This window comes from Amborella trichopoda, chromosome 6, assembly GCF_054954075.1.
Source record: "Amborella trichopoda isolate Santa Cruz 75 chromosome 6, AtrichopodaSantaCruz75HAP2 v2.0, whole genome shotgun sequence".
In the NCBI taxonomy this organism is placed as follows: domain Eukaryota; kingdom Viridiplantae; phylum Streptophyta; class Magnoliopsida; order Amborellales; family Amborellaceae; genus Amborella; species Amborella trichopoda.
This window is the reverse complement of record NC_142341.1, coordinates 41,762,902-41,782,747: the sequence shown is the minus strand read 5'-3', so window position 1 is coordinate 41,782,747 and position 19,846 is coordinate 41,762,902. Positions and strand designations below refer to the sequence as shown.

Below are 19,846 nucleotides of genomic sequence, written 5' to 3'. Positions count from 1 at the left end.
CAAATTGTGTTTCTAAGCCTTGTTTTATAAAAATTTCCTTAACCAAAATACCCCTATCGATTACAAAATTGTTGTTGCGATAAGACTAATTACCCTTTTGAAAGTGGCATCTGGTCTGGGATAGAATGGGGTTGAGGTCAAGGTATAGCACCACCTGTGATTCAATTAGTGGTCTCGGTTTCCATTTTTACCAATGCTATTAAATCATAACGTCTGTCTAAAAAAAATTGTAGTTTTCTTTTGGTATTGAACCATAATATCCCAAATAATCTTTTTGAGGTCCTTTATTTGAATAAATAATGGGAATCGGCCCGAGTTTTATCAAGCTTCAGTAACGATTTGACTCATGTGGCTAAAGCGATTTTCGCGAGGGATCAGTCTATATTTATTAAAATTAAAAACATAAGCTAAATATTAGAAAATCATCTTGTACCTAATCCTGATCCGACTCAAATGATTTCAAGTCAGATTGACAAGTTCTCAAGATTTGGACCATGGAGGCCCTAATCATTCTCTCATCATCTCTAATCTACATAATGTTTGTCGGATCATGCAAACGCTTGAGACTAATGAAAAGCTCCGAAGCACAAAATTTTAAAGACTAAAAGCCTTTTTATTCATATTCATACACCTCAAGATCGAGATGATCATATTCATACAACTTTTTTCAATAGATCTTTAAGGTACATCTTACTTAACGTAACACAGTTTAGAATGCAGGTTTAATAGATATCTGCATAGGAGTCATAAATCACCATGCGCACAACAATCGGGCTACGAACAAAATGCTCACCATCACTCCAAATCAGGCTCCCGAAGGTATAGTCCCCCTACATCTGGTGTACCACTATGAAGATCATCTTGAAAGGAAGCACTTTGGTTGCTTCATTGAAGTATAACACTGCAGGTTCCACTACTACTTTTACACCAGTAGGAGACTCAACCATAGCTTTGTAGATTGAGTGGACCTTACCCACATTGGTAACCTTCCTTTCAATGGCTACTGAAGTTTTAAGTTCAGGAATTACAATAGAGGGTAGGTTCATATTTGGTATAGATGGGGGGTCCTTAGGGCAGGAGATTGTTTTCGAGGCGACAAGTGGATGGCAGAATTGTTGTCGCCCATGGCACAGAGGAAGAGGATATGGTCAGAAATATCCATATCATAAATGAGACCGGGATTTGCAGCTTGGTTAGGGTTTACATGGCCACCACCCTAGTCGAAGGGATCGGCCACAATGCAGGGAAATCCATCTGCTAGCATTGGCTCTTCATTTTTGTCCATTGTTGTTGCTTCAATTCGATCATATTTGCATTCAAATGTGGGATATATTCAAATTATAGATACATGATCATATATGCATATGTTTTTTTAGGAGAAGCCATTATAAACATTAAATTATTACTTGGATAGACCAATTTTTTTTTAGCCCATTATCTATTTTGAGATAAGCAAGGGTATTTTACAAAGAGATTGCATGCTATAAAATCATTAGCTTTTGGTAAGGAAAAAAAAATATACTTGTAGTCAGAAATGTGAAATCAGGTGATGAGGTGTGTGTCATTTCTCCCCACTAAATCTAAACTAGCAGCTTGACCAAACTAGTAAACTTCAGGTATTTAAAGAGCTAATCAGTTCATCCAAGTTAATGATGTAAAAATTTCCAAGACAACTTGGATTCCCTTGAGTCAGCTTAGCGTCGAGAGCCAAGTGATTCCTGTTTGAGGAACTTGATAATTTCTTCAAGTCTTGCTGTTTTTAGCTTTCATTTTCTTTCTTTTTTCGAATTTCATCGTGAAATGGAACGTGATTCAATCAGGGAGTACCCGAGCCATCGTCGGAAAACCTAAACTAAACCCTGATGAGTCAGAGCCTACTTCTAGTTTTTGAAACACTGGTCCAAACCAGTACAATTTGAACTTGTTCCAACTTTCAACTATGAAAATGGCCTAGCATGTTCTTTCTCAGAGGGAGAAAAAAGCAACAATTGGCATAGGAACCAATGGTTGGGTTGTTGACAATTGCAATACTACATCCCAAGTTCAAATCCCATAATTAACATTCCATGAGAGAGAGAGACTCACTAGTGGTGCCAAGAGCATATTTTATTGCAGCAGGAGACCAACCAGGATCGATAGACTTGAGCAAAGCGACTATGCCGCCGGCTACACAGGGGCATGCCATTGAGGTTCCCGACATGAACATAAACTTGTCGCTTGTCGAGTCGGGTGATATGCCGCCGGCTACACGGGGGCATGCCATTGAGGTTCCCGACATGAACATAAACTTGTCGCTTGTTGAGTCGGGTGATGGCGTCGTAGCCAAAATGTTGACACCAAGGGCAGCTATATCTGGTTGTGCCATGAAGAAAAACAAATAGATATCATACTATGTCAAATTTAAAAGAGCTCATTCTATGATCTTGTATGCCATTGATTTCATATGATTCGCTCCGCATACTTTCCGGTTTCATTCCAAATACAATTGCATCTTCATCATTGTTTACAAATTTAACTTGGATTGGAATGACAACTTGTCAAGTGTTTACATAGTCATTCCTTTTATTTTTTATGAACAGTTAACAGTTTGTTGTCATTGATTAGAATTCAAAGGTACATCACGATACATGTACAAACTTCATCTTAAATGGGTTTTAAATCCGAAGCCTGGAAAAGACTATGGTTGCTTAGCCTATTTGATTTGTATTTTATGCTACACATGACATGTGTTGTTTATAGAAATGTAATTAATCACCATCTATTTAAAGTTAATTACTTGTACAGGAGTAGCAGCATGGTTTGGAATCCATGATCCTGAAACCAAGACTGGATTTTGTGATCATAATTTTTGTATGAGCAGTTTTAACATGGACAACATTTTAGCTGAAAGGCAATCCTTTGCCAAATTTGTGTCTAAACTTGTCCATTTTTTGTATCAAAAATTTCGAAAGCACAAGATTAATTGCTGATATTGCGACATGAATTTGGTAATTTATTCAATCACCCTAAAAATAAAAAATTGAGCAACCATGTACCTTTAAAATGGTTGGAGATAAGGAATTGGGTCTTCGAGAGGAAAAGGCGGTCACTTTGGGTGATTTTATGCTCCCCACTAATGTCTTTGAATGACATAACTTCACCATAGGAGAACTGCATGCCATTGATCTTTTAGTTCGAGTTTCATAACTTGAACTAGGAATTAGCAATTGTTTTCAAATGTAATTACACAAGTAGCATAATTTTCAAGAATTTGATAGGTTGGTAACCAAAACTCCGATTAGGAACTTTGTACCCAAGTTTGTAATTCCATTTTCATTTCAGAAAAGGTATAAAAAAATTCATAAATGATATATGCATCTACTTCAGTGAGGATGGCTTGAAAATCTCCTTAATTTATCTTAACTCTAACGATAAAGAATTAAGTATTCGCAATATTCTTTCTTTGAGGAGGATTAACTTAATTCCACAGTTCTGGTGTGAGTAAGGTAATCATCTCCTATGTTGAACGCTCTTTATGCATTTTGCTAAAACATCTTATGTTTTGAGAATCATATAACAGGTTGTTAAATGGTAATATGTAACTCATTACTCGTATAAAAAAAAAAGGAGAAAAAAGAAAAATGGGTTAGCAATGAGACTCTTAGCTCATTGTTGTCTATCATTAGGCAAGATATGGCTACATTGATCAACTGTAATCTATTGTAGGCTAAGTACATATGATTGCATTGATGGAATGTTTAACATAGATTAAAAGGCCATGTATTATGAGAATTTGCAATTCAAAAGTCTTTTTTTTATTAAAGGAACCAAGTTATTTATGCCCTATAATGAGTGGTAAAATCATCACCATTGAAACAAAATCTTATGTCTATGAAACATTTGGGGACCATTATGCAATGATTAGTATAATCATTTACCATTTAAATAGGTTCTCGCACTACGTACAACTGCAATGGAGATTGTTGTTGGTGTCATGTTTGTTATCTTGCAACAAGACTTTCTTTATAGGTATGTTTCTTTTTGTCATTATCATCATAGAAGCAGTTTTCTAATTCATTTGGGGTAGGCTACACAAGTCTTTGTCCGTCATTTTGCTCTATTAAGAGCCATACCCTCAGTGAAGCCATAAGTCTCCATATCTGCTCACCATACTTCAAAAGGTAAATAAGTATACTACTACAATGATGTCTAATGGAGTGGTGAATCCTTACCAATAGAGCGAGCTACTATTAGAGCAACATGTTTAAATGTCTTTTGTGGCACTAAAAATCTCACATGAGAATTTTCGAGTGGTAGAGCCTATACTATTTTTATTATAAGATGGTCCATAAAAAACAACCTATTGTCAAAACCCTAAGACATGGTGTTCAACAAATCATGTCCAAAAGAGTATAAACCTCTCTCAGAGGCATGAAATGGGTTAACCCATGGGCCTTAAATAAGAAACAAGGAAGTTATGAATATGTTATTAAACTGTCTCATCATAGGAGAACCATTTGGCTTATGTGAGAGTCACTTTTTTTTTTTATTAGATTCATTAATACAAGGATGTTCCTTATTTGTACAAATGAACTTAGATGTAAACAAACAATGTGGCTAAAGTCCCTTAGAACTCCTCCTTGAATCCAATATCAATAAAAGAAACTCAAGATCCTTAACGATCAAGAATGAATCCCATTTTCTCATTAGTGTATTCTCTAGTTTTGTTTCATTTAGAGTGATTTTTTTCATTAAAATCCTTCAAGTACACTTTTGGACGAATCACAACCGCATAATACAACAATGTCGGCAAGAGTTACAGCTACTTGAACCAATGATCCAAAAACCTTAGGCCGTGACTTGGAATCAACTGAGTTGGATCAAAACTAGGTGGACAATTTCAATAGAAAATCCCAGAAATCTCCCAATACATCAAACTTTTCCGTTTTCCTTGTTTATATATTATAACCTAGTCCAACTACTACTAGAATCAAAATCGGACCTCGCCGCGTCGGGGCCCAGTTCTAAATTTCTTAAACATTGACTTCTCTAAGCGTGAAGTCCATTATTTGCTTGCTTAAAAACAAATGAACTCTATATCTCAACTATCAATCCATGAGAATTGATGGTTCTGAAGCATATAGGTATTGCATTTTAGTTTTTAAAGAGATAATGATCTTCTAGAAGGACAAAATTCTAAGATAGAGGGTAAGATACCTTGTAAAATATGATAGTAAAGATAAGATACCCTAAAAACATAAGAGAAAAGCTTCCTGGGTTGCTGGCGGTGGAAAGTGTTAGAGGTGAATTGGCTAGCTAAGTTAATCGATACATGAGAATTGTAAGGGCCGGTTAGGATGTAATCATTATTATTGATAATTCATTATTTCAATGAAGTCAGTCTTGATATTAAGTTATATGTTGCTATCATAAAGTTATTTGAGACAAACTTATAGGCAAATTTACATATAAGTTTATCTTTTTGAGATATTGTTTTTACTTTATGTAAAGTAATTGTTGAACATCATATAATCTTAGCCAGAAATAACTAAAAATCACTATAAAGTTAAATATTGAAATACACCGCCCATAATACAAGATACATACCAAACAACTAAAATAAATAACAATGTCCTCAGTATGTATTAATTCTAGATGGGGTTATATATTCCACAGAAAATTAATTATCATCCAAACGTGCCCTAAGACTTGCCTACCAAAAATAAAATGAAAAATAATAATAACAATATGGGAATCTTTAACATGAAGAGTACATAAAGGAAATGACTTACTTGGTGGATAGCGGACTATTTAATATAGACAAGGATAGGTATATGCCAGCGTCAATCTAAAATTTGCCTTTCTGACACGAGACGTCATTTAAAGAAAGGGGGAGGTGTAGTTAGGTCACATTAAAAATCTTTATGATGAGAAGAAAATGGACAACATATATAGAGAGTAGAGACACACAAAAGCAAACAACGAAGACATAATAAGTTTTTTTGTAAGTTTTTTATTCACATTTCAGAATGAATAAGCATTTCATAACTAAAAATAAATAAATCAAATTGTAAATGATTCTATAATAAAACAGTCTTTCTAAGGAGTGAAATTACCTGGACTCTTGAATGTAAGAAAGTATTTGAGTGCTAACTTGAGTATGGGTGTGCATGGAGTTAAGAGGGTGTTTGATTGTTGCACAAAGATGACACCTATTGCCCCGGTTGAAAGAACTGCTTGGTACAGTTCATTATCCACAGATGTGAAACGGAGAACAACCTTCCTTGTAGCTGACCCACACCTTAGATGTCCACTCGAGCATTTTCTGCATATTCTTAGCATAAGAAGTGCCCTACTTCCTTCTAAAGTTAAAAAAGAAGAAGAGAGTAATTGCTCTGTGTGAATATTATAAGAGTAATGATCTTATGAGACCCTCTCTCACTTATGTGTGTAGAACCCTAAATGATCACCATTAAATTTAGCACAGATCTCTAGAAATGTTATCACATGGGTGTGGGACTTGTCTTTTTTAGATATTTGTACCAAATTTAATGGTGATCATTTGGGGTCCTACACGTATGGGTGTGGGAGGGTCTCACAAGGTCATTTCCCATATTATAAATACCTAATTTTCTTAAAACTGATACACATTGATCCACTGAGGACATTGGATTTTAGAATAGTAAATTTGCATAAGGAAATATATAAGATGAGGTCATTTAGTTTTGATAAAAGAAGGTCACAATCATTGTCAACCATTGCGTGTGACGTCGGATAAGTGGTGATGTATTACGAATTAAGCACGAAGTCCGAAACAAGTTTCTTGAAAGCTGTGATATATTTCAATGTGGTAAATTTTACATCTAATGACAAAAAAAAGTTGTGACCTTCTTGTACCAAAAATGAATTGTCTCATAGTACACAATCCCTTTACAAAAATATCACTCCAACTAGATCCTACAAAACAAATATCTTTACACCTTATAAATCATTTCCTGCCCTTTAAGTCCCATATGCAAAATTGATCATCTTTCAAAACTCCAAACCATTTCCAACAAAAAAAAAAAAAAAAAATGAGAAAAAAAAAAAGAAAAGAAAAAGAAAAGAAAAAGAAAAGAAATTTTTTTAAAAAAAGCAAAATTGGTTTTTAGAAGGGACAATTTTTGTTAAATCACAATGATTTTAGAGGGTAAACTTGTACTCAAAATACTAAAAAAATAATAAATGTATCCAATACATTCTTACATTGGCATGAAAATATCAAATAAACAAAACGGTTGGTCATTTTTTTCAAAGGTTAGGATAAGATTTGAAAATGCAATGTTGGACCATTATATTAGGATTTATGTCACGGCTGAGTAGGCTATTGACAACTTACCTCTTCTTTTTATTTAATCAGTCCCATTTATCAAATATTAAGGTGACCTACCCACCATTTATGGGTTTAAAAAGGGTGAGGTTTCCCACCATGGAAACTTTACGATGGATTGAAAATTTATATTCGACCTTAGTTATGAAATTTTGAATTTTAAAAATAGAGCAAATTGAGTAGATATATAAATACTTAAAATCTCAAAAATAGACGGTCCAAGAAACTTGTAAGAAGATACTATATTTAGGACTTGAAATTATAATTTTTCTATATATCCAAACGTTTTGAGACCGAGATGATCAATTGGAAGGTTTACCAACTTTTGTATACTTTTTCTCTACTTGATTTTTGAGGTGCACCTTAGTTCTACAGTACAAAGTTGCAAACTCGTATGAATGTTTTCTTTTCAAAAATTGCAAAACTAAGTTGTGAATTAGGTAGGGAAGCCCCAACATAAGCTAGGTTTTGGTCCCTCAAGAGACTCTTTGGACTGAGCCAGGCTTCAATTTGTGCAATATAAGTAGGACAAATGGACCATTCCTATGTTTTAGTAAGCTGGGCCCAACACATCTTAACATTGTCTCTTTCAAGGAAGAACAGTAAAGTAAAAGCACTGAATTGAACCATGGATTTTTATTGCTAGACCTTAAATTTTCTAAGAAAACATAGTTCCAATATCAAAAAACTTTCAAATAGATTATCTCCATCTTGATTATTATGGATCTGAAAATAAAAAAAATATAATAATAATAATAATAATAATAATTCGGGCTTGAAAATAGTCAATCTTGTAAAGCTTTATTTAAACCCCGTTTTAGGTGTTTACAAATCTACCCCATTTTTGAAGCTTCAAATTATGCAGTAATAGGTAGAAATGAATTGGCATGCCTTCACAAGGTTTTCCAGCACTCAATCTGTCCTTTTCTTATTAGGTTTTAAGCAACATCTTTACCTGGCCTCAATTTCAACGCTATCATTTGTAGCAAGGCTCTTTGAGTAGACCAACACAAGAAAGGCTTTCAATTTTTTCTCAGTATTCATGGCCTGAACCTGCATCAAAACGATCAAATAGCTCCTTTAACAATTTGTTTTCGAAGAGTAAATTCAGATTCTCCAAAAATTTGAATACCCAGAATGTATGATTGTTCCCCAAAGTGATGGCAGTGGGGAATGTACGATCCATGGTGCTAGCAGCAACTGTTAAGATCCAAGGTGCAATGTCCTCTACTGTTTGAGGTTGAGGGCGAGTATTTCCCGCTGAACATACGACCGTGATTCCCCGAGCCACGGCATGGAATGCACCAATCATTATGCCATCGGGACCTTCATCCACATAAGAGTAAAGCGGTGGTTCGGAACCGAGGGCAAGAGATACCCCATCAGGGATTGCATAGTCAAAGGCCTTCAGCATGTCAGCAGCACTAAGGGCCCCACCCAACCAGGCAATCTTGTACACGGCAAGCCGAGCAAGCGGTGCACCACCCCGAGCCACCCCAACCACCAGCCCACGAAGCATAGCAGATGTTGCTGGAGAGCTCACCGCGGTGGAGGCAGTGTGGGTGCCGTGGTCTACAGAATCACGAGTAGACAATATCTCACCAAGAACAGTGGGCAGGGGTGCTCCTAGCTCGGCTTCTAGCCCTTTAACCGACCAATGGGCACCAATGAGCTTGCGATTACAATTTGATGAATTGAAGTGCTGGCCTGGTTGGCAGATTCCCTTCCATCGGTGTGGGATCGGACCCATGCCCTTGTCATTGAAGCTCTCTGACTCAGGCCATACTCCTAGAACACAACTACATAACAGTGAGTGCTTTAGTTAGGGGATGCAATTTCTATATGGCCTAGGCCTTATGAGAAAATGTAAAGCCTCACCTCAAAACCTTGTCACAAAATACTTATGATAGCCTTAAAATTTATTTAAAATTCCTGATTGTAGAATTAAAAATTAATACGGATCTCTAGGATCGATGAACACTTGAAAATGGAGGGCCTTGATGATGTGATACGATTATGGAAAGTGAAAATCTTTTTGTGAATTCCGAATATTATTTATCCACACTTTTCAACCTGAACCTCAGGAACTTTTGAGGTGGTTGAGAGCTTCAAAAGGTTCCTTGCAGTCACCTCTTCTCTAAAAATAACATGTTTAAAAAAATGAATGAGGTTTTTATAAGGCTAAGGCTTTATAAAAACAAAATGAAGCCTCACCTCAAATCTTCATCTGAAAAGCACTTTTAGCAACCAAAATCTCTACGATGGCTCTAAAAATCAATTTTCGACATCGACAATGGAATTCAAACTCAAGAAATGGTACAAATCTTATGGATCAATGAATACTTATTTTTATGACAAAATAGATGGTCTAGATAATTTGTTACAATATACACTATTTTTAGAGCTTGAAATCCTTATTTTTTTTCACAACTATAACGTTCAAGCCAGGATCATTGATGTGAATCTTTTATAACTATTGAATTGCAATTTTCGATGTGTTATGATATGAGTCTTTACTTATTTTGGTAGGGCTCCACCCCTGTGAAACTATTTTCCTTAAAAAAAAAAAAAAAAACAAACAAACTTGGAGCTCCAAATGAATTATCACCGTCAAACTAAAATCTAGGACATCTATTTAAATTAGCAGTAGACCTAAGACGTGTTTGGTTACCTGGATTCAGATTAATGGGACTCACATTTCAAGAAAATGTGCCAAAAAATCATGTTTGGATGCACTTTAATAGAAAAATTCACATTTCTACAGGAATTCGCTATTCCTCCTTAAGCCAAGTAATTGGAAATGTTAATTCCATATAAATACGTGGAATTTGAGTTATAATTTCTGCGGTAAGTTGTATCGGACAAATTATTGGGGTGAACGAAATGACTCTTGCTCGCACCTGCGTGAGACCCCCTTGCTATAATATATAAATAATACATTATAGAAATATTATATTATTTTATATTATATAATATTAGATGAAATACATTAGTATAATATATTATTATAATATAATACATAATATAATATATATGTTACTATAATGTACAATATATATAGTATTAGATGACATATATTAGTATAATATATAACATATTATTATAATATAATAAATAATATAATGGATATGTTGCTTGATATATATTAGCATAATATATAATACATTATTGTAACTGATATTATATACGTGTTACCATTATATAATGGGTGCGGTTTGTATAGAGCATGGCTTCTAAACAATCAAATTAGAGCCAACCTTCAAATACTGTTCAGAAATGTCGTTTCAATAAATTTTTGTGATAGACTTAAAATATATTTTTATTTTTATTTACGAAGTTTAAAACTTCGAAAATAGTATAGATCGATAGATTTATAAAATCTTGAAAATTGACGGTCCAAAAACACATTACAAAATATACTATTTTCAAAACTTGAAATCCATTTTTTTCTCATGTCCATGCATCTTGATGTCGAGATGATCAATTTGAGGATATTTGGGCATCAAATCAACCTCTTTTAGTGAAACTCTTATTTGATTGTTAAGAGCCTCGGCTCGATATAAACTTTTCCCTTATATAATATTAGAATATATATGTTATAATAATATTATATTATTATAATACAACAAATAATATAATATAATATTATTTATTATATAATATAACATTATTATATTTCTATTACAATATATATTCCATATAATATATATTTATTATATTATATACAATATACAAATATCATATATTATATTATATGTTATACAATACAAATATGCATTCATAAAATAAATATAAAATGCATTATATTATTTTATATGTGAATTTATGCATTATTAATATATATGTGTATTATATATAGTATACATTTATTATGTTGTGTGTGTCTATATATATATATGAGTTTGTTTAGAGTTAACAACCCCTCAAAATATAAAGATTCAAGTTATAATACGTTGTGATGGATGTATTTATCAAAACAATCATTATTTTTTATTAAAATTTTTTTTAAATAGGTAATTTTACCATTAAGCAGTGACAAATTTGAAATTTTAACAAAAATATGATAACATTTTGAAAGTTAGTATCCTAAAATTTTATTTATAAAGTGCCCTTGTTTTTTAGTTAAAATTTCAATTTTACCCTGTATGGACAAAAGAAACTTTTTTTAAGAAAATAAACTACAAAATTTAATAAATCTACTCTTCACAACTGTCTCTATCTTGAACCTTTGTAATTTGAACATTTATATATATATATATATATAGAAACGATTTTATACGCGTAGTCGCGTAGGTGGCTGGGAAACGATTGTATACGCGTAGTCGCGTAGGTGGCTTGTTTACGCCAACGGTTCTGATCGTGCCCCTCAAATGGACGGTCCACTTCAAAAAGCTTCTCTCCTGGAGAGCATCTTCTGCAGCGTGCCCTTAAGACAAGCTTCTTACTCAGGGCCACTAACTACACTCAAAGTGCTCTCTCTCTCTCTAGTTGAAGCACACGCCTCTCTTTCTCTTATCGCGCCCCTCTCCGTGAACCTGAAGCACGCTAGCCCCCTCTGTGCCCTATCTCTCTCTGCAACTGTCCCTTTCCCTGCAGCTTGCCCCCAAGACAAACTTCTTACTCAGGGCCACTAACTACACTCAAAACGGTCTCTCTCTCTCTCTCTCATTGTGGCCCTCTCTGTGAATCTGAAGCATGCCCCTCTCTCTCTCTCTCTCTCATCGGAAGCCTGCCCCTCTCTGTGAAATCTGAAGCACGCCATTTCAGGTATGGATGCTATTTTACTTGTGCTTCTTATGGATGCCATTTTACCATGGCCATTTTACATTTTACTGATGCTTCTTATGGATGCCATTTTATCAAGGCCATTTTACATTTTACTGATGCTTTTTATGAATGCCATTTTACCACGATTTCTTATGGATGAGTGATTTCATTTTAGTGATGCTTTCTTATGGATGAGTGATGACATTTTACTAATGCTTGCTTATGGATGAGTGATGTTTCCTTATGATCTGTACATATTAATTGATCACATAAGTTTTTGCCACATTTGGGGGTTTCGATTTTTCAGTGGTTGAATGTCTTACACAGGGCAACAAAACTACGATCCTAGAACTTTCTTTAGAAATTGGTATCTCACATAATTTTTGGCCTCATTTGGGGTTTCGGTTTTTCGGTGCTTGAATGTCTTACACATAGCAACAAAACTATGAGCATAAAAATTTCTTTAGGAATTGGTATTTAACATAATTTTTTGCCACATTTGGGGATTTCGATTTTTCAGTGCTTGAATGTCTTATACATAACAACAAAACTATGATCATAGAAATTTCTTTAGAAATTGGTATCTCACTTAATTTTTTGCCACATTTGGGGGTTTCGATTTTTTAGTGCCTGAATGTATTACACAGAGCAACAAAACTATGGTCATAGAAATTATTTAGAAATTGGTATCTCACTTAATTTTTTGCCACACTTGGGGCTTTCAATTTTTCAGTGCTTGAATTTCTTACACATAGCAACAAAACTATGATCATAGAAATTTCTTTAGAAATTGGTATCTCACTTAATTTTTTGCCACATTTGGGGGTCTTGGTTTTTTCAGTGATTGAATGTGTTACATAGAGCAACAAGCTTATGAGCATAGAAAGCCTATAAAAATTGGCATCTCACATAATTTTTTGCCACAATTGGGGGTATTGGTTTTTCAGTGATTGAATGTATTACACAGAGCAACAAAACTATGAGCATAGAAATTCTGTAGAAATTGGTATCCCACATAATTTTTTGCCATAGTTGGGGGTCTTGGTTTTTCAGTGATTGAATGTGTTATACAGAGCAACAGAACTATGATTATAGATCTGTTTTTTTGGGTTTTTTGGATGAGTGATGCTAGATAGATCTGTTTTTTTGGATGAGTGATGCTAGCTTAAGGACTTTGTTTCGGTTTTTCTTTTATGGCACGAGCCTTGACAAACTAGATTTGGGGGTCTGTGTAACACAATCAGTCTGTCAATAATGAGGCTTGTTTTGGATGAATTATGCTTAGTTTGGGGATTTGTAAAATTGTATGTTTTGGGCCTGATTTTGTTCTTAGATGAATGATGCTTAGTTTGTGGTCTGCAAAATTGTATGAGCTCAAAACCATTTTACAAAATGAATCAGGCTTTGTTTGGGGTTTTTTGATGGTACGAGCCTTGACAAAGTTGATTTGGGGGTCTGTCAAAATGAATCAGTCTGTAAAAAATTAGGGGTTTTTTGGATGAATCATGCTTAGTTTTGGGGTATGTAAATTGTATTTCTGCAGGTTGTGGTATTTTTTTGTTTTTCATGGATATATTTAGATACATTGGAGTTAATCTCCATGTCAAGTACTCACAAGAAAAGCTCTTTGTGTGAGTTTTTTTTTTTTTTTTTTCTATTGGTTACTTTAGTATTTGATTGTGCTATATAAGAGAAATTCATTTCCGTTGGATGCTGGTTTAGACCTTTGAAGTACATAGCATGTCATCAGTTTCCACAAGTGACGGAGGATATCAATGGCGAACTTGTCCACAATGCAATTTACAATGCAAATTAAGTAAATCAAGCTCTCGATCTAACCTTGGAAGAATGTACTATTGGTGTGCAAGTTGTACACTTTTTCAATAATACGATGCATATATTGAAGGGATGAATTACAATATAAACTTGAGGTGTCGTGATATACACCAGAACAATCAGTCAGAAGAATCGCAAGAGGGTATTATGGTCAAGCTTGAACCGATGGTCATTCAACAACAAATTATTGATACTTTAGGGCAGTGGTTTAAAAAGCGGATCGGTGACCTGAATCGGGCACCTCAAAAACCGATTCGGATCGGGGAATCGGCTGAATCGGTCAAATTAAAGCTTCAAAAAAATCCGAAAAAATTATTAAAATTCATTAGAAATGTTGTTTTTTAGGAATCAGTATGAAATGAGGGTACTACATTATTAACTTTCATTTTTTTCATCAATTTGTGAATATTGAGATGCTCTTTCCCTGTATAAATTAAGTATTAAATTTGCATCACATAAAAGAAAAATCATAGAATTATCATGGATAAAATATATAATTATACATGAACTATAATAAAAAGTAGACTAAATCAATGAAAGAATGGCCATTAAAATCTCATTTTGGCGAAAAACCCTAATCTGCTAAAAAAACCTAAATTATTACAGCCTAACTAACTATAATCCAAAATCATTACAACCTAACTAATTATAATATTATATATTGAAATTATAATTATTAGTTTACATTTTATAATTATTTTATTAGATAAATAATAACAAATTAAAAATATTTTATAATATTATTTAATTTAAAATGTATTATTGACAACTGTAAGAAAAATAGTACATTACATGATTTATAATGTAAAAATTCATAAATAAAATAAATTATTTGGTTATCAATGTAAAAATTAATAAAATGCGTACAAATTTTGAAAATAACACGTTAATTTATTATATTCCCAAGGGGGAACAAAAATTAGCTCAAGAAGGGATAAACTATTATATTGCTCAAGGGGGGATTCAAACTTGAGAAGTCAAAACAAATAACATTAATGATAACCATCATGCCTCTTTAGCATATTTGTTTAAAATTGCCTATTAATAGCATATATTTACATTCTGTTTTCATTTAATGATGTTTGGGAATTATCCCACATCGAAGGATGAGTATTCAAATATGCTATATAAATAACTATGTAATTGGAAGATAAACACAAGTGTGAAAACACTAGGGCATCCGTGCATGTGCGTGTCGCACGTGTGGCACATGTGGGAGTGGTGTGTGTCACACGTGTGACGGGTACACACGTGTGAAAGTGTTTTTGAGGCCTGAACCGGCCAGAATCGGTGCATGCGTGCATGTGCGTGTCGCACGTATGGCACGTGTAGGAGTGTGTACCACTCGTGTCACGTGTGGGAGTGGTGCATATTGCAAGCGTGACGCGTACACACGTGTGAAGGTGCTTTTGACGCTAGAACCAGGTGAGAACCGGTGGTTCTGCTTTAGAGCAATGATTTAAAAATCGGCGAGTTGAACCGGACTCGTCCGGTTCGACTCGAGAATTGACACATCCCGTGCCGGTTCCAGCACAAAACCGGGAACCTCCCGGTTCTAGAGCAGAACCGTCGGTTCCCACCCGGTTCTGTCCGGTTCCCTCCCTGTTCTAGCCAGTTCTCTCCTGGTTCTAGCTTCAAAACCACCTTCACACGTGTGTACGCGCCACGCGTGCGACATGCACCACTCCCACACGTGTGACACGAGTGGTACACACTCCCACATGTGCCACACACACTCCCATACGTGCCATACATGTGACACGCACATGCTCGTGTGCATCGTTCTAGCCGGTTCAGGCCTCAAAAACACTTTCACACTTGTGTACGCATCACACGTGCGACACACACCACTCCCACATGTGCCACACGTGCGACATGCACACCGATGCCCTAATGTTTTCACACTTGTGTTTATCTTCTAATTACATAGTTATTTATATAGCATATTTGAATACTCATCCTTTGATGTTGGATAATTCCCAAATATTATTAAATGAAAACAGAATGTAAATATATGCTATTAATAGGCAATTTTAAACACATACAATAAGGAGGCATGATGGTTATCACTAATGTTATTTGCTTTGACTTTTCAAGTTCGAATCCCCCATTGGGCCATATAATAGTTTATCCCTTCTTGAGCTAATTTTTGTTCCCCCTTGGGCATATAATAAATTAAATTGTTATTTTCAAAATTTGTACACATTTTATTAATTTTTACATTGATAACCAAATCTTTTATTTTATTTATTAATTTTTACATTATAAATCATGTAATGTACTATTTTTCTTACAGTTGTCAATAATACATTTTAAATTAGATAACATTATAAAATATTTTTAATTTGTTATTATTTATCTAATAAAAAAATTATAAAATGTAAACTAATAATTATAATTTCAGTATATAATATTATAATTAGTTAGGTTGTAATAATTTTGGATTATAGTTAGTTAGGCTGTAATAATTTGGGTTTTTTTAGCGGATTAGGGTTTTTTGCCAAAACGAGATTTTAATGGCCATTCTTTCATTGATTTAGTTTACTCTTTATTATAGTCTATGTATAATTATATATTTTATCCATGATAATTCTATGATTTTTCTTTTATGTGATGCAAATTTAATACTTAAGTTTATACAGGGAAATAGCATCTCAATATTCACAAATTGATGAAAAAAATGAAAGTTAATAATGTAGGACCCTCATTTCTTATTGAATGAATTTTAATAATTTTTTCAGATTTTTTTAAAGCTTTAATCCTACCAATTCCCAATTCGGATCGCCGATTCCCCGATCCGGATCGGTTTTTGAGGTGCTTGATCCGGGTCACTTATCCGCTTTTGAACCATTGCTTTAGGGTGTATGCAACAGTTTTTAGTTTTCTTGTTTATAGGGAGTGCTTTTATGTTTGTATTACATTTGTTGAAAAGTGTTTGATATAACTAGATAGTATGTAACAAGTTTACTCTCATCAGATTTGAGTATGTAACCAGTTTCAACATTGACTGATATAAAGGTTATTTGCTTTTTGAGTAGTTTTTAATTGTTGGGTATTTTCTTTCAATTTATTTATGTTTGACCAATAGAGCATGTTAGAAGCCAGTCAAGGTTGGGTTTCTGTGTTGTTTTCATCACATATCCTGGTGAATTTGAAATGGCATCTTGAGCTGAAATGGGCAATATACATCCACATTTTTTCAAGTTCTAAATTAGACATTCAAACCACCAGGTTATGGGTTTGTGCCTGAAGTTATTATCGGTAATCAAAATGCTTTTTGTTGGTAGCATACAATCGTTCAAATTGTGATACTATACACTGTTTACCAATATTGATCTTTTTTCTCTTTCTTTTCTTACTTGCCTTGATGCCAATGAGTGCGATAGGAACATACTGGTTCGGTTGAAAACTTTGTTGCATGCTAGGTTGGATTGTTTAAAACCTGAGGATTGATAAGAAAGTTTGAAAATTCATACACTGGACTATGGCATTCTCCCTTCTATTATCTTTACTTGTCTACTGTTATGGATGACTTGGGAAATTGTTTGCAATAGGTTGCATAGCAAGCAATGATTTATTTTGTATGGTCCATATTGAGGCTTCAAATTCTCAAAGTAAACTTTGTTAATGTCAAGCAAAGGATGCCAATTAGAGCAAACAAAAGGAAAAATTTTGTTTAGTTTTTTGTTTTAGCTGAGTTTCTTTTGAGGGTGCACCATGAAGGTTGCTCCACCACCATCACCCAGAGTGAACTGCTTGGTGGGGGAGGTAATTCTTCTATTTTTATTTTCTCCAATAGTAAACTCTTAATAGGTGTTGTATTTGACTCGGTGACCAGACAAGATTGATTCTCAATGTTTTATATTCAATGAAGTACGACAGCAATGGGTTACCTCTTATTGACCTTTTCTTTAGTGGGATATATTGGATTTTGGAACGCCTTCATGTATATTTTAGCAGAAGGTGGGTGATGCAAGTGTTTGGAAAAGAGATTTGACTTTGAAAAATATTTTCAGAGCGTGAGAAACGATGGACATATTATATAATAAAAAAAAGTTTATTTAAGGTGTCAGCTTTATGTTATAGAAATAAGAAGCATCTAAAAATTACATTAGCAACATTGCATAACTCACTTAATAGCCACTTTTACAAAACTTCCAACTATATGGATAGAGAACCTTATTCATAGCCAAAACAAGTGATTATAGGAAGTGGTGGCAATGGGCAGGACCTGCGCCGAGCCAAGCCGGCACTAGTCCCTACAGGCCCGACTTGAGGCTGAAACCTAGCCGACCCAGACCGGGCTAAAGAACCCATACCTAGGCTCATCCTTAGTAAGCCAGACTAGGCTAGACAATATATAGTAAAAGTAAACAAAAGAAAAAAACCAAGAACAAAAAAGGTCGGGGCGAATGGGCCAAATAGGTGAGCCCAGTCATAGAATTGGCCCAAGCCCGGTCAGGCTAATAATATGGCTGGTGCATAGTTTTTTAGGCTTAGGCAGACCAACCGGCCCATTGCCTGCCGTAATTATAGGAGAACATTCGAACATAAAAAATAAAATAATAATAATAATAATAAATAACTAAATAAGAGATTAGGTCAGATCACACATGCAAATAATGGACAATGAGTGTTTACACATGGTTAAAGGACATTTCGAGACCCTATAAGGAAAATTTTTCTTCGCAGCCAATAATTGGTAGCTAATTTATTTGCTTATTTACATTTAATAATAAAATGTCAGATGCTTATTTCTTTAATAAATGATTTTAGTAATTAATCATAGTCCAATTGCTCAATAGTAAGGCAAAGTTGAAACTAGCTATAATATATAATGCTCCAATCATTTTGTTAAATCATTTTAAATGCCTATTTGTCCATTGATATTAAAATTTTCATTAAAAATGGTGGATGGAGATACCTCTTCGATACGAGGTTAAGCTGAAAGGCCACGACTACCTACTATTATAAAAATGGCGCGACTGTGCTCTTGCATCAGCATACTTCTCATTTGTTCCCTCCTATGAAACATTTATTGATGAACATATTTTGAATATGAAATTTTGGGATCTAAGGGTGTGGTTTGTATAGAGTCGAGGCTCTAAACAATCAAAATAAAGCGTACCTTCAAATAGTGTCGAAATTTTTTTTTCAATACTGGAAATCTTTGTGATAGCTTTAAAATATATTTTCATCTTTAATTATAAAATTTAAAGTTTCAACAAGATGCACTATTATGAAAACTTGAACTGTAATTTTTTCCTCGTGTCCATGCATCTTGATGTCAAGATGATCAATTCAAGGATATTTGGACATCAAAATAGCCTCTTCTAGTGAAATTTTTGACGTGGGTTCTAATTTGATTATTTAGAGCCTCGGTTCTATATAAACTTTTCCCTTGTAAATATGGATGTGGTTTTTATGATTCCATGAAGAAATAAGTCGACTCTTAAAAATCTATTTTTGAGATGCATTTTTTAATCCAATTTTTAAGGATATGTAATCTCTAACATGGAGATCATGAATAAATTAAATAAATAAATTTTAAAAAATAAAAATAATAATTTAATAAAGAAAAAATTTGGACTGTCAGCTTCAATTGTTTTAAGATGAACCACCTATTTGCATCCATCTCTAAAATGGATTAAAGATGTATGCTTTATACCTTGAGGCCGTATGGCTTAGAGATACGGTCCAGCCCGCATGAAACAATTTTCCTTTAAATATTGACAAGCACAATGAGTTAGAAGTATTCTTTTTGGACTGTAGTGTTATTCAAGACGGTGGGGAGAGAGAGGGAGGACTGTAGAACCAAACGTGCAAACCCCTTGCCTTTCTTAGATAACTATTCTGTTTTTGTCTTTTTTTGTAAGTCAATACTATAAAGTATAA

General features: G+C 34.1%; 1 long non-coding RNA gene and 1 pseudogene across 2 annotated transcripts; one reads left to right on the top strand and one right to left on the bottom strand.

The window, feature by feature from the left end:
* Positions 1–804: 804 nt before the first annotated feature.
* Positions 805–10,576, bottom strand: LOC18429924 (subtilisin-like protease SBT3.4; annotated as a pseudogene). Its single transcript, XR_016058577.1, has 7 exons — positions 10,544–10,576; positions 8,481–9,164; positions 8,304–8,401; positions 2,777–2,814; positions 2,062–2,352; positions 1,828–1,895; positions 805–1,216 (listed from the first exon to the last, which is right to left on the bottom strand). The product of XR_016058577.1 is annotated as a subtilisin-like protease SBT3.4 (transcript).
* A 1,099-nt stretch (positions 10,577–11,675) lies between these two features.
* Positions 11,676–16,996, top strand: LOC148781778 (uncharacterized). Its single transcript, XR_016057809.1, has 2 exons — positions 11,676–12,115; positions 13,838–16,996. It is a non-coding gene; the product is annotated as an uncharacterized LOC148781778 (long non-coding RNA).
* Positions 16,997–19,846: the final 2,850 nt, after the last annotated feature.